The following is a 16,775-nucleotide window of genomic DNA, read 5'->3' as shown; positions in this document are numbered from 1 at the left end:
CGAGGGACTTTAATTGCTTGTTGTTCATCCATGATTCCAACCTTCCAGTTTTTCCATCGGCATCTATGCAGGGTTTCCAGAATTTTGTCCAACTGCACCAACTCTACCTTGTTCCTCCCGTCGGTGAGGCTTTCTCGTGGTCTAATAGACGATCTTGTTCATGTTGCAGACTGCTAGACTATGTGCTCGTCTCCCCAAATCTTCTGGTGATCCTTTCCGACATCACCTGCTTTCTTCTTCCTCTTTCTGTCTCTAACCATAGTCAGGTCATTACTTATTGGGGGAAGAGTTTTCCTCTACTAGGTTTTTCATCTTTGAACAGTGGTGGCTGAAGAAGCCGGATTTTGAATCTGTGGTCTTTCGTTCGTGGAACGGGCCTTCCAATGCGGTGAAAGTTGCCGCTCGTTGCCTTATGAAGCTCTTTCGCCTGTCCCGCGACATAAAAGCTTGGCTTTGGTCTAATAGCATTAACAAATTCCAGCAATTGGACGCCTAGGAACAAGAGTTGTTTGTCGTTCATCACTCTTTATCGTTCCCGGACTCTCTATTTGATTCCTCTATTTAAAGCTTAAAGGCCAGATCTGCTGAGCTTTCTCTGCTTTTGCAATCCTTACAGATCAAGGATGAAATTCGATGGAAGCAGCGGTCGAGAGTGCATTGGCTTGCCACTGGTGATGGCAATACCAGATTTTTTCACTCCTTCGCTTCATACCGGCATAGAAGGCATGTTACCCCTTCTATCTCCATTGAGGGTGTAACCTATTCTGTCGACAATGTCATCTTCGTGGTTTCTCTCTACTTCAAGGCCCTTTATGCTACCTAGCCCTCCGCCAACGGCTCTATTGGTCCTCTCCTCGTTCAGACTATTGACCCAGCCCAATCCAGATCCATGCAATCTCCATTCATTGACGATAAGATCTTTTTGGCTATTAAGGACCTGTTAGGTTGGAAAGCTCTTGACTTCGACGACTTTTTTGTGGACTTCTTCTGTATCCTTTGGTCCTGCACTAAGAATGATGTTATCAAAGTCTTCGTTGAGTTCCAGCGCAATTGTTGGTTGTCGATTCACACGCACTTAGCCATTGTCTCTCTCATCCCTAAGGACATGGCATCCTCTGATATCTCAAGATTCCGTCCTATCTTAGTTTTTTTTTTTTTTTTTTTTGGGGGGGGGGGGGGAGGAGGCTCTACCGCATTATTGCTAAAGTTTTGGCTAACAGGCTCAGAGTCATCGCTTCTTAGATTTTCTCAGATTTCCAGATCGCTTTTATCCTCCTTAGGCGAATTCATCACTCCTTTATCCTGGCCTCGGAAGTCCTACACTCTTGAAATATCAGTGGCTAGCCTTTTTCTCTCTCAAGCTCGACTTCTATAAAGCCTTCAACTCGATTCATTGGCCTTTCTTATTCCATATGCTTGACAACTTCGGTATCGGTCATCGTTTCTCTCGATGGGTGCGTAAGCTAGTTTCAAATGCTCATTCTATGATTAAGATCAATAGAGTTAGAGGCTCGCAGTTCAAGCTTGGGTGTGGTATTCGGCAAGGCTGCCATCTTTCTCCTTTGTTATTTAACGTTGTTGTTGAGGGCCTCATGGTTTTGTTCAAGAGGGCTGCGAATTATGGCTTTATTGATCCTCTCAGCATCCAGGAATTCCCACATCGTATTCTCACCTACGCTGACAATATGATCCTTTTCGACCGCGTCTCTGTGCAACAAATGTTGAGATTCAAGCTTATTCTTCAGTTTTTCCTCTCTCTGTCGGGTTTATCTTTGAAAGACAGTAAATGTTGTATGTCCATGTTCAATGCCTCCCCTTCCTTGCTGGCCATTGGGCAACAGATTTTTTGTTACACTACTTCGGATCCTTCTATTTCATATCTGGGTCTCCTTTTGCAATTTACGTGCATTCCCTCAGCCGCTTGGAATGCCACTCTTCAAAAAGTTCAGACCAAAATTTCTTCTTGGTAGGCTTCCTACCTTTCCATTGCAGGTAGGCTTACCCACATCAAGCATGTCTTATCCTCTATCCCAGAATTCCTTATGTCTATGTTCTTAATGCTCAGGGGCGTGAGAAGAAATTCTCTCATTTGATGATGGATTTCCTCTAATCTGGTTGTCATCCTTAGACTAAGCGCCACTTGGTGGATTGAAATTCTTTGTTGCTCCCTAGGTATATAGCGGGTCTGAGGATTCTTGCTCCGAGACTTAGAAGTATTGCTCTTGTCGTGAAGCAATGTTGGATGGCGCACCGTCCTAGCAATCTGTGCGCTCCCTTATTGCATGCTAAATATGGCTTCCTTGAGTCATTCTTTTTTTATCGTCATCATCACAGGTTTCCTACTTTGCACCTGCATCGCATGTGGCTTAAAGCCATGTCTTTCGTCCTCATGAATGAGGGTGATCTCGACCCTGTCGCCCAACTTTTTCATCGGGCACTTGCTTTTAGTGGCACTTTCTGCACCAAATCTCTTTATCGATCTCTTCTTCTACCTAGAGCTGACTGGCTACCTGAGCATTTGTTATGGGCTAAAGGCCCAACTTCGCGTTCTCGGTTCTTAGCTTGGTTGATTCTGCATGATCGGGTCCAGACGGATAGCTTCCTCAAAAGAGTGGGTTTTTAGCTTCCAAGAAGGTGTGTCCTGTACAATGCGATGGAAGAATCCACCTATCATTTGTTTTGGGCTTGCCCCATCTTTATGGATCTCTTCAAGAGTATGTAGAACAAACCTGATGTCAACGTGCGACAAGACTCCTTCGCACTCGATCTTCTGCAGGGCCCGCCGCAGGTGCGCAGTTGCAAGAGATGACGGCTGATCTGGAGAACTTGGCTCCTCACTACCTGGTGGGATGTTTGGATGAACCGCAACAATGCGATATTCTGTCAAACTCCGATTGTTTTCAATAAGCTCGTGCATTGCATCTTGGTTGATGTATAAGCATATTTGTGCCTCTGCTACTCTGGTCTCCACTGCCTTCAGCCGCCCTCTCTTCCTCCTGACCCTGGCTGAATTTGTCAGAATTTCGTTCTTTTTTTGGCCTTTTGTCCCTATGTTTTCCTGTTTTTGCTTTTGTATTTTTGGCCCTTGGTGTGGGAGTGCTATTTGTTTGCTCGCGGGCTCAACATTTGTTGACCCTTTGTCTTAGTAATGTTGATGTTTCGTTTTGCTCTCTATCTCTCTCAACTTTGTTGGATTGAGTTCGGTCGTTCATCATCTGGCAGCCTTTCCAGTGCACAACCTTAGCTCTGGTGGTTGAGATGCTGAGTCTCCTTCTTTTTTTCAAATCCTTTATTTTTAAAAAGGCATGATAGGGTTTTGATTTTAGGGTTTTAAAATTAGCTTAATCTATTGTTAGGGTTTATGTTTTTGATGTAGTTTTTTTTTAAATACTATGAATGTTTAGTTAGGGTTTTAGGGTTTCTTGTGTTTTATTTTTTTCAATTTGCATTAGGCATGAGTAATAAATGCTTTGATTTGGGTTATAATATTAGGCTTTTTTCAATTTTTTTAAATCTATGATTTTTTTTTTACTTTGGGTATTAATTAGGATTTTTCTAAATGACTTGAGTATGTATGTAATTAGGGTTTCAAGGTGTTTTGTATTTTTTTTAATTATCATTAAGCATGATTCCGTTAATGAATGTTTAATTTTGGTTATCAAATCCTTAAATCTTTGATTTTTGTTAGAATTAAAAAAATTTATTTTGGTTTGTCAAATGACATAAATATTTAATTTAGAGCTTTTTTTTAATTAGCATATTGATGAATGATTTAGGGTTTAGATCAAGTTTTTTATATTGACATAAACAGATAGTTTTTTGTGCTAGTTTTTTTTTTGTGTTTTTAATTACCATTAAGCATGAATCGATAAATACTGTATGACTTGATTTTGGTTAGAATATTAGGTTTTTTATTAATTAGCATAAATCATAACTTTTTTGTTTATTGAAATTGAGGTTTTGATTTTATTTTTTTAGGATGAGATAATATTTGGTTATGGTTTTAAGGTTTTCTTATGCTTTTTTTTAATCACTATTAGGCATGGACCATAAATATTGCTTGATTTCATTTTAGTTAGAATACTAGGGTTTTCCTATCAACCAGCATAAATGAATAATTTATAATGTTTATAGTTATTAGCATTTTGATTTGTTTTTTTTAGAATGACATAATTAAATGTTTAGTTTATGGATTTAGGGTTTTTTTTGTGTTTTTTATAATTAGCATTAGGCATGAATCCATGAATATTCCATGAACTTATTTCAATTAGAATATTAAGAGTTTTTTTTTTATTAATTATCATAAATAAATAATTATGATGTTTGCCAAAACTAAGGTTTTGATTTGAACTTTTTAGAATAAGATAAATGTTTAATTATGTTTTTATAGTTTTTTTATTTTTTGAAATTATCATTAAGCATGAATCCACGAATATTTTGTGATTTGATTTTGGTTAAAATAGTAGGTCTTTTTTTTATCAATTAACATAAATACATAATCTATGATATTTGAATGAATTAAGATTTTGATTTGGTGTCTTTAAAATGACATAAATGTTTAGTTGTGGTTTTAGTTTTTTTTTTATGTTTTTTTAATTATCATTAGACATGAATCCATGAATATTGCTTAATTTGATTTTTGTTAGAATATTAGGGTTTTTATCCGTTAACATAAATGCACCTGGCTGCCCCCCCTCCCACCCCGTTCCTCGCATCCCATTTTTTTCTCCGCTCTCATCACCGCTATCATCTCCTGTCCGAGACACCGGCTTCCAAAGGATGCTCATGATTTTGAAACCCATGGGTGTGTCTCTTGAGAGGCAAGGGAGACATGGGGGAGTGAGCCATATTGTTTTCCTTGGGTTAAAAAAATTGTAACTGTTGTTTGTTGCTTACCGGTAAGGGATTTTATTGCCAGTTCAGTTCCACTCTTCCCCCTTTGGAGTCCTGATTGGGTGCAATTACATGGCACAAAATTTATGCATTAAGTACCTGATTGCTTTCTATCAGGCCTTGGTCCCCACAATTGACAGGCCCTGTCCCAAGATGGAGGTTGATCAGGTGCTTAATGCACAAATATTTGTGCAATCATATTGCACTTGATCTTTTCACCTTTGGCATCCTCCATGTTCATACCGCCTGTTAACTCTTATGATGTAAGTTGTTTTGATCAAATTTGACTCAATAGATGAATTCAGCATGGTCGATAATTAATTTTTTATTTTTTATAAAATAAAAAAATATGATTTTTTAAATCACATTTTTTTTATTTTGGGGATTTAAAAAATAAATGATATAGATCACATCTGTGGAGTCTGATTTGATGAAAACAACCATAAACATTGGGATGACTTTGGGGATGAGCAGAACCCAGTTATTGCACCACAGACATTGATGGTTACATACGTGAGCATGATTAGGGGTGAGTAATTAAGTGGGTGCTTAGTACGAGCACAATTCTAAGCTTCATTTTTTACTTAACGAATGGAGCTTGTGTGCCAAATAAAACAGACTTGAACTCGTGACAGAGTTTCTTAAGAGTTTTGATGAGCTTGTTTGATACACACACGGTCGCGTGCAAACTGTTTGTAGAAACTCTTAACAAGGTTGATAGAACTGAACTGAAGCTTGGGCTCCCCTTGTCTGGCAGGAGCAGCTAGTGCAGGTCACCTTGTGTTGGAACGTTGCAGGTTCAAAACCCAATGGTATAGTTGCATAACCGGTAGGGGTCTGCCTATCCCCAGCTTGCCTTTGAAAAAAAAAATGAATGTAAGTCAATCTTAGTTTTGGGGCTAACAAACCTCTTTGTATCTCGCTCTTTTTTCTCTCGTTATCTTTACTTCTCGACTCAAAGTTTTCATAATGAATGAAAGTAGCGAAGATAAGTCCAAATATATGATCATCCACGCCCAACCATCCCAACTATGTTCTCCAATGTTTGCCCAATTGAAACGATATCATGACTTGTTTTGCATATTAATTAAAGTCGTCAAAATGCATTTTCTTCCACGGCGTCTCCTCCATCTTCCAATGATCTCAAAAACGTATTAGCATTCTTTGTTTTTTATCCAAACCAACCAACCAGACTTTGTTTTGGACCAAGTTATGCGTGGAGTAACCTGGTCGATCCCAACTCTCTAGATCCAGACCCGGTCGACTCGACCCAATCTACCTATTTGGTCAAAGGATTGTTTTGTCATTGGCCAGGGAGTGCTGAAGATGGGAATAAAGATTTAAAATAGTCGTCGTCCATCTAGAGAGAGAGAGAGAGAGAGAGAGAGAGAGAGTGCTACTGCAAAGTGCAAAGAGAACAAGAGGGGTGATGGCTGCAACAGCTTCCTCCCTCATTGTGCTCGTTGTAAACGCAATCCTGTTTATGATCTTCATCGTGATCGTGTTCGCGGCGTCGCTCATGAACGTGCAAACCATTCTTTCGCACATTGTAATACCCCGATTTGAGACCTCGAGAGTCCAAGTCCGATTGATATTACTTAAGAGAGGAAAAACATACATAGTTCAAATAGAGAAAACATTACTACATTTATTTTTTAATAAACTCAATTAATTTCTTTAACAAAGTTCATCATTCATAACATATGAAAATAATAACTGCATGAGTGTTCAATGACAAAAAAATAAAACTAACAAATACTCTGCTGCACAGTTTGAATAACTGATCATGTCATCCCTAATCTAGTGTGACTAAAACTTACACTTGTAATTATATAGAAGGTGAATCTACAACTCAGAAAAGAATATTTATAAGCAATAAATGACTTTAACTAAAAGTGCAGTGGGCTCTAAGCTTCTAATTTGAATTTAGTTTTTGACACACCATACAAGGTTTGTATGTTTTAAATTCCCCTCTTAACTCTCTCAATCAAACACTAACTCAAAATAGACTATAACACTAAGTCGATTATACCGGTTATAGCCGTATACAGGTGTAACAATCCGAGTAAAATACTCTAATTCTACATTATTGGCCAAACTACTAACCATACACTCTCAGTGATCCCTAGATCACCAGGTATTGCAGTGAAACAACAAGGGGAACCCCATCAATAGCTAGCCGGGAGGTCAGGCTCAAAATCAACATGGTTCATGTTGTATTAACATAATATCCTTTACCTTGAATATGATTGTTGTATTCTAGTCACAATCGAGTCTCAAATAGCTCTAATAATAAAATCTTATCATCATACAAACATGTTCATATTAATACACATATCTTCTTTATATTTTGATAAAATTATTAAAATACCATTTTGAGCAGACTCATCAAATTTTGATTTTTGTGACTCTTATTTGACCAGAACCATAGAACAAAAATATTTCTTTCTACGATACGAGTTCAACGCACCAAACCTCACTCAATTTTAAGTCTGAAGTGCAAAGTTATGCCCATTTTACTTAATCGAATATTAGGTACACCTAAGGGTAATTTGATCATTTTAACTCTTATAATTAGACCCAACTCATCCTAGGTCAAAAACAGATTCGGTCTGAGTTTAGAATACTAGGTTTACTTAACCTACTCTCGCCCAATTGAGTTTTGTTTAAAAATTCAATTAGATTATCAAAATTCATAATAAATCACAAATAGATCCAGATCTAGTTCTGATCTAGATTCAAAACTGTCAAACTTGATCTAGACCTAGTTTTGATCTAGATCCAGAACTGATTCATCCAACTATGAGTTAGATCCAGATTCAACTCTGATCTGTATCCTGAACTGTCAAACTTGATTCAGACCCAATATTGATCTAGATCTAAAATTGATCCAAACAACTATAAGTTGGATCCAAATTCAGCTACTTATTGGATCCAACATTGATCCAAACAATTTTAAATTGAATCTAGACCCAGTTCTGATTTGGATTTAGATTAGTCAGACAAGATTCAAACCCAATTTTTTATCTAGATCCAAAATTGATCTATCTATCTTATACCAGATCCAGACTCAAATTTTTTTAATCTGAATTTAGTTTAACTTGGATCAGTCCAGACTGACTGGATTGAACTGAACCCAAATCTGATTTGGTGCATATCCAAATAAGAAACTGAGACCCTGTTAGACCCGACTCAATTCAATTTGGTCAGAACCCGTTTGGTCAACTGAGTCGAGTTTGAAACTGTTGATCAAACTCGGTTTGGACTGATCTGATTGAGTTGGTACGATCGAGTCGGACCTGACCGAACCAGCATGGTCAATTTTTTTTTACTTAGTTTGGTCTGGATGGCACCCAAACTACTAGGTTTGGTCTAGGTCATACCCAGACCGTCTCAAGATTCGACAATTGGGTATAAGACAGAAGGGGCACAACCCCTTCTCGACCTTTGTCCCTCTCTGCTGCAGACGTTGTCGACAACCTCTGGTTGTTGGCCGTCTCTCTTTTTATATGGTTGTGGATTTTGTTGTTTGCATTTTTTTTCTGCAACTTGTCGGGCTTCTAAACGAATGGAAAGGGGAGGATCAAAAGGAAAAAGGTGTACCTGCGATAGTCGCCCGCGGCATGCTCCAATAAACCTCTCCCACTCCCTCTGCAACTCTCTTTCTCTCTTTCTCACACCCTATCTCTCATTTTTTTTCTTTTCAAACTCTCTCTCGGGGGACAGAAGGGAGCACCGTGAGAGCTCTCACGGTAGGTGAGGATAACCCTCACCCTCCGCATGTTGTTCATGAGGGGTGAGGCTTATCCTCCCCCTTCCATGGTGATTGAGTAAGATGAGTTTTTTTTTTTACCTTTCTCACCTGACAAATTTGTCTAGTGGTTTTACACACACCTCTTCCAGAAACTGTTCATCCGGCTCAAGTCGTGGTACAAGGATCGGTTTGGGGACCCCCAAGTTCTTTGTGGGACTGATGTGAGTGGAGTTGTTGTTCCACTAGCCCCTCACCCTCGCCAATGCTCGCCCTCCTTGCCATGAGGCCCTGGCTTAACTCCACCTGTGTTGCCCATAACTCCTCCATCCTAACCTCCATGGTCTCTCTCTCTCTCTCTCTTTCTCATCATCAGAGATCTGGCGAAACTTAAAGATGGTTCTCTGTTTCTCGATATTCGTATCGTGGACTGGTTCCAGCATGATAAAAATTCATGGTGGAGCACTAGAAAGATTTGGGTTGGCTCCATTACCCTTCAGATGATCTAAATTTTACAGTTACAACAAACCTTTATCTGATCTGAATGAGGGACTATTATTATTTGGAGACCCCGCGCAATAATGCCACATTTTCCCTAAAAAAATATTAAAACAAAAAATTTATTTGTTATAAAGAAACTGTAAATTTGAGAGATTTTTTTTTTAGGCATTAAATGTGTATCTCAAAATTTATGTTCAATATTTTGGAGACTATATCGATTTCTAAAAATAACACGATAAAATGTACTGACTTTGGAACGAAAAAAATTTGGCTACTCTAGCAGTAAAACAAACCAGCACTCACACAATAAAAATAAAACACAACAAAGAAATTGCACAGATACACCAGCGATTTAACGTGGTTCGGTATAAACCTACGTCCACAATAATATCTCTCTATTCTAAACTCACAAATAGAGGTTCTCTCTTAATATATTTATATGTGTTACATTGAGAGTCCAATATAGATAATGTGACATGAGGATAAGGAATCCTAGTCTTAGCCAACAGTTTAGCATCCTTATCATATAGTTTTGATAAAACCAACTGTACACTAGACAATTTGTGCACTATTCTCTCAACAGAATTATCATGATCTTTAAGGAGGACATTTGCCTTATCGTGCTCTTCATCATGACTCTTAGAAACTGTTTCCCTCAGTGGGACTTTGATGGAAGAGTCTGGAATCGTAACTCTAACAGCCCCCCGCAAACCCAATGGGCCTTCACGCACATTGAGCTTGAACTGCAAAAATGAGAATTGTTGAGACGATAACAACTTAGTAAACAAATCAGCTAGTTGATCATGAGTATATAAATACCAAACCTGTAACTCCTTCTTGGCGACTTTGTCATGAACAAATGAATATCTATTTCGATATGATTTGTGCAAGAATGAAACACCGGATGAGAATCAAGGTATGTGGCACCTATGTTGTCACACCAGGTGATAGGAGGAGGACCATTGAAACCTAGTTCACTTCAGCAGCAGAGTTAGAGAGAGCATGATACTCAGCTTCAGTGCTTGAGTGGGAGACAATATGTTGTTTCTTAGAGCTCCAAGAAACCAAATTAGGACCAATGAACACAACATACCCACTCATAGATTTGCGATCGTCGGGACAACCGGCCTAATCCGCATCCATGTACACAGAGATGTCAAAATTAGTGGAGTGAGTCATAAGCAATCCATAGGAAATCGTGGACTTGAGGTAACGGAGAATACGCTTGACAGCCTGCCAATGATCAAGAGTGGGGCGATGCATGAACTGACACACTTTGTTCACAACACAAGACATATTCGGTCGAGTCAAGGTAATGTATTGCAAGGCTCCCACAGTGTTGCGATATAGAGTATGGTCTTCAAAAGCAGTTCCACTAAAGGCAGGCAATGAAAGACTGGTCGCCATTGGTGAAGCAATGGGTTTGGTGCTAGGCATGTTGGTCCGACTAAGAAGATTTAGAATATACTTGCATTGACATAAAAGCAACCCAGTGGAAAGAGAAAGAACCTCAATGCCGAGAAAAAAATGCAGTGGACCCAAATCCTTGAGAGCAAACTCATGCCCCATATCAGATATGAGGGACCGAATGTGAGAAGTAGAGTTCCCAATCACAATAATATTGTCCACATAAATTAGCACAAAAAATAATAATAGACAAAGCCCGAAAAATAAAGAGAGAATTGTCCATCTGGGAACCAATAAAACCCATGTTCAAGAGAAAGGAACTAAGTCGATGATACCATGCACGCAGAGCTTGTTTCAGGCCATATAAGGTACAATGCAACTTGCACACATAGTGGGGAAACCGAGTGTCTTGAAAGCTAGGGGGTTGTGCCATGGAGAAAGGCATTTTGCACATCAAGTTGATGGATCGACCAGTTGTCACCAGTGACAAGAGCAAGGATAATGCGAATAGTAGTGGGTTTAACCACGAGGCTGAACGTTTCAAAATAATTCACACCTTGTTGATCAAATCCTTTGGCGACAAGCTGAGCGTTAAAGCATTCAAGACTGCCATCCGACCGCCATTTAATTTTGTAAATCTATTTGCATCCAATAATGTGATGATTAGCGGAAGGAATAAGCACCCAAGTGCCATTATAGATTAGGGCATTTAACTCTAAGTACATAGCTTGCCGCCATCGGGGATCTTGATTGGCAATGTTTAAGAAAGTCGATTCCATATCTTGGTTTAGCTCAGAGAGAAGAGCAACCAGAAGAGGGTGTTTGGTGGAGAGGAAAAGTTTTGGTTTTCGAGTGTCATCCATGGTGTGAGTAACCATGGGGTGAGTTCAAACCGACGCTGGAGAGGAAGGCACGGATCCCATGAAGACGAGATCGGTAGGTGTAGAAGGGGGTCCATAAAAACTTGCAGGGAGAGGAGAAAGAAGAAGTGGAAGGGATATGTATAGGGGCTGCCGAAAGAGGGTAGGGTGGATGAGGTATGGCAAGTGGAACCGATGTAAGAGATAGAGAGAGAGGGCAGAGATGGGGTCAGAGAAGGACGACTAAGCTGAGAGAAAGGAAACCGAGATTCATAAAAAATATGCCAAAAAATAAGAAGTTTGAAGGTGGTCATGTTGAGACACACATAGCCCTTGTGATGGGGGGTATACCCTAAGAAGGTGCACAAAGTGGAGCGAGGATCAAGTTTATGACGGCGATAAGGACGAAGATAGGGAAAACTGGCATAACTGAAAACATGCAAAAAAGAATAATCGGGAGGGACTTAAAAAAGAATTTCTAGAGGAGTTTTATGAGCAATGGTGTGCGACGGGAGGCGATTGATAAGATAAACTACAGTTTGAAAATCATAAGGCCAAAATTTTAAGGGGACGGTAGAGTGGGTCATAAGTGTGAAACCAACATCGACAATGTGTCAATGTTTGCGTTCGGCGCTCTCATTTTGCTCATGAGTATGGGAATAAGAGATCCGGCCAATCCCACAAGCATGTAAATAGGTAGAAACATTACGATACTCACCGCCCCAATCCATATAGAGGAATTTAATCTTACCATTACAAACATTCTCAACATGCGACTTGAATTGCCTGAAAACATCAAACACTTGCAATTTTTTATTAAGCATATAAATCCAACAATAACGAGAATATGCATTAATAAAACTGACATAATATCATTCATTATTAAGTGAAACAATAGGGGTTGGTCCCCAAACATCAGAAAAAATCAAATCTAAAGGTTTAGTCACTTGATGAGAAAAAGAAACAAAAGACGAGTTATGATTCTTACCGATATAACATGCCTCACAAACTTTATTTTTCAAACCATTTATGAAAAGGTAAATGAAGTCGATGAAGCACATGTTAAACAATCTTAGACGATGGATGACCAAGGCATTAATGACATTGATCAAACTAATCACGTTCGCTCACCATTGCTTCTATATGCCATCCTGCTGAATGGGAAAGCCGATAAAGGCCTCCATCACTCTTTCTGCTAGCTAGAAGTTTTTCAGAAGCCTTATCCTTAATGTAACAATAATCAAGATGAAACTCAACAAATAAGTTATTATCTATGGCCAACTTATTATCTGATATCAAATTTTTCATAATACAAGGAACATGTAAAACATCTTTGAGAAAGAAGGGAGCTTTAGGAAAACAAATCATACCAACATTATGAATTTACAAACCTGAGCCATTGTTGACTTTAAGAGTGCCATTGCCTTGATATTCAGAGTGCAGTGACATATTGTTGAGGTCGTTGGTGACATGGTGAGTGGCACCAGAATCAGGGTACCAAGAATCATCACTATACATCACAGGAGTAGCATGATAGGCTTGCAGAGAGTTTGATTGATAGAGTAAGGCATATTGAAAGCACTTCCTTGCCGTGTGACCTAGTTTGTTGCACGCTTGACAAATAACTCTATTTGATGAATTCGCAAGGCCTCAAAGTGAATCTCGATAACTACCATGATTTCTATTATTCTTTTCGCGATAGCCGCCCCGCCAATTAGAGTTTTGATTTTGATTTTGGTAGGTAGTGAGGTTAATCGTAGGCATGGTCACATCAGAAACTTGCTCATTTTCACTTAATTGAGCTTCATGAATCAACAAAAGTTCATGAAGTTCATTAAGTGTTAGAGGTTCGATGCAAGTAGTAATGGTCGTACAGAATGAATTGAATTCAGACGGTAGGACACGAAGAATATGAGTCATTAAATCAACTTCAGAAACTGGTTTGGCGGCCACTGCCAGTTGATGCGAGATTATTTTCGCATCCTAAATATATTCTTTAATGCTTTGAGTGCCTTTCTTTAACTCAAATAATCGATTTTTTAATTGCATGATTCAGGCTCGAGACTAAGCAGCATAAGCAAGTTTCAAAGAACTCCAAATCTTATAGGATGTGGAGAGACCCACAACATGAGTGTGTACAGATTCATATAACGATGATAAGATCCAACTGAGTAAAAGTTGATAATGACGATACCATAATATGAAATCTGGATTGATTTCTTTTGAATTTATTTTGAATTTCATAGGACACGACTTAGACTTATCAACAAGACCAGTAAAGTCATACGATTTCAAAATAGGCAGAAATTGTGATTCCCATAATAAATAATTGTCGACCGTTAATTTGGTAGTTAAAAAATGATGAAGGACAGATTGAAAATTCGGTTGGGGTAAAATCATACTGAGATTACCTGAAGCCTCTGACTGATTTTCTGGTTGTTGAGTATTGTTGGAGAACAAGGTTGAGTTTGCCATTGATGCAAACTACTATGGCTCTGATATCATAAAATGAACCAGCACTCATACAATGAAAATAAAACACAATAAAGAAATTGCACAGATGCACCAACGATTTAACGTGGTTCGGTATAAGCCTACATCCACGATAATATCTCTCTATTCTAAACTTACAAATAGAGGTTCTCTCTTAATCTTTTTATATGTGTTACATTGAGAGTCCAATATAGCTAACGTGACATGAGGATAAGGAATCATAGTCTTAGCCAATGGCTTAGCATCCTTATCGTACGGTTTTGATAAAACCGACTGTACACTAGACGGTTTGTGCACTCTTCTCTCAACAAAATTATCTTGATCTTCAAGGAGGACATTTGCCTTATCTTGCTCTTCATCGGGACTTTTAGAAAATGTTTCCCTCGGTGGGACTATGATGGAAGAGTTTGGAATCGTAACTCTAACAAACAGAAACCACCCGTTCCTTTCACTTTTTCTTCGTTTTTTAGTAAAATCAAGCGGATATGATTTATATAATTCGCTCAGTCAAAAAAATGTTTTAGATAATCCGATGGAGTTGTATAAACAGATTTTTTTAAGGGGGCTAATGGCATGCGATGCTTCAATTTTTCAATATTAAAGAAAATTATAATTTTACATCAAAACCACCCAATCCTAAATGCATTTCTTTGTAAATTGACTATGCTTAACGCATTCCTAGGGTCATGTTAGCAAAATAAAACTTGCTTAAACGAGATTCAGCTAAACAGTACCATACTCTAGAGTGGAGCAAATATTTTCCCTTTTCCTAATGTGCTTAATGTTTATTACACAAGTTAGTAGTAGGGACCGATCTTCAGCTCTCCCATCTTCAGCATCCCGAGAGATACTGGGGACAACATAATAAGGCCCTTTTTTTAGGAGGGAGGATCAAGTGCCATGTGATTGTACAAATTTTGTGTGCTGGTGCACTTGATCATCCCCCCTCTTTCCGGCCTGTTAGTTGTGGGGCCCAACATCAGATGGTGGCTGATCAGGTCCAGCAGCACACTTAAAGTGTGCAATCACATTGCACGTGAGCCATTGATATGGGTGGTGGCTATTGGCTAGTCCCCGGTGGTCTGGTCGGACTCGCTGTCCCTGTGTTTGGAGGTAACCACTTTGCCAAAGAATAGGATCCACAATGCATCCTAACTTTTTCCCTTTACCCGCCGGATTCATTCAAACAAGCCTTTAATGAATCTCACCATTTTGTTCTGAGTAAGCCAACAATGGCTTATTTAGTCTTACACGCTGTCAGGACAGCGACCATAAGTACGTCCAGTGCGGCTAAGTCTCTGATTCTGAAGGTAGTTACTCTGTATAAATATCAAAAAAGAAGAAAGAAAAAAGAAAAAAGGTAGTTGTGAAGTGGGTTAAAGAAGAAGCATATCCATATTCGGATGAAATTGGTTGAGGTAGCTTTGTTTCATGGAACTGAAACCCATTTTGTGGAATTAAAGAATATTGGTCAATGAATTGCACGTAAAACAGTGGGATATTACATTGTGGTACGTACCTTGCTTCATGAGTGCACCGAGGGATTTGAACCTGGGCCTTCAACTTGGCACAGGACCCTGCTTACCGCATGGTATACCACCACGGTGGTAGCTGGATCTCAATCTTTGTTTGGACATTTTAAGATCAGATCCAATCTGGATGTATCATATCCAAATATTCCTGATGTATTTAGATGTGTGATAATCCAAATCTCGACTGTATTTGATTCGCTCACCATGATCTGAATTCAACCCATTCCATTCATTCAACTGAATCTGAAAATGCATGTTACATGAGAGAGAGAGAGAGAGAGAGAGTATTTTTTTCCACTTAAGGGGATGTGTCAAACTGTCAAGTGTGACTTCAAACATAAAAAGTCACTTTGTCTGTGGATCTATTTTCTCATTGACTCGAGCAAATAGATGGTGTTACATAACAAAGTGTTCGTTTTCACATGAAAATGAATCATTTTCCCACTTTTCAAACATACCCTTATAGAGAATTTAAAGCTGTGTCAACCTTAAAACATAAGATTGAGGTGCTCTGATCCTCTTGAGAATGTGCAGCACTAGTTTTTAAACAAAAGCTACATTTGGAAGAGAAATATTTTCAGAGGAAGAGAAAATTTTGCTTATGAAAAACATTGCCTTGAATTTTTTTTAAAATGTTTTGTCGCCAAGAGGAAAGTCATGCATGGTTCACTTGGTGGAGAAAATCAATGGGCTTTGAGATGGCCTTTAGATGTGAAAATTGTCCGAGGTACGGTTGGAAAAATCATATCATGTGAAATATTTCATCACTGTTGGAAACAGTTGGAGAGGTTCCACTGTTCCATGTAACCGGAACCCAGCTGTTTCTCACCTTTGGGGACTGAATGTGATGGTTAGGATGCATGCGTCCCCATGCTTATCAAGCATTTTCGTTTCATTTTTTTTGGCATTATGTTAGGTTCAAAGGGTCTTGTTGAGCTTGATTTTGATGGTTCTATTCTGGTTACTAAATGAGCCTGTAATTTAATTAATGCGGTTCAATCAATGTGATCTACGTCCACGATGAAAGCACTTTCTAACTCTCTTAAACCATTTTTCTGAGGGCAGATGAGGCCTTTATATAGAATTCATATGAGTAACACGGTTGAGGTTTCTCAAGGAAACCATGTTTTGAACAACATCAGACTCATTAACAGTTACATGATCAGGACTCTTTACAAAAATTATCTTTCTGTATTGGACGGACAAGATTACATTTGATCAAATTTTGATCAGGGTTGGGAGTGGGCCTTATCTTCTTTCTTGAATTGCTCTCTTGCTTGATGCTGACCTTTGCTGTTATTGTGTGGCTGGGGACTCCTAATACAATTAGCCTTCTTT

The sequence above is a fragment of the Nuphar pumila genome, chromosome 11 (genome assembly GCF_984573655.1).
Source record: "Nuphar pumila chromosome 11, dmNupPumi1.hap1.1, whole genome shotgun sequence".
Taxonomy (NCBI): Eukaryota; Viridiplantae; Streptophyta; class Magnoliopsida; order Nymphaeales; family Nymphaeaceae; genus Nuphar; species Nuphar pumila.
Note: the sequence above shows the minus strand (reverse complement) of the source record.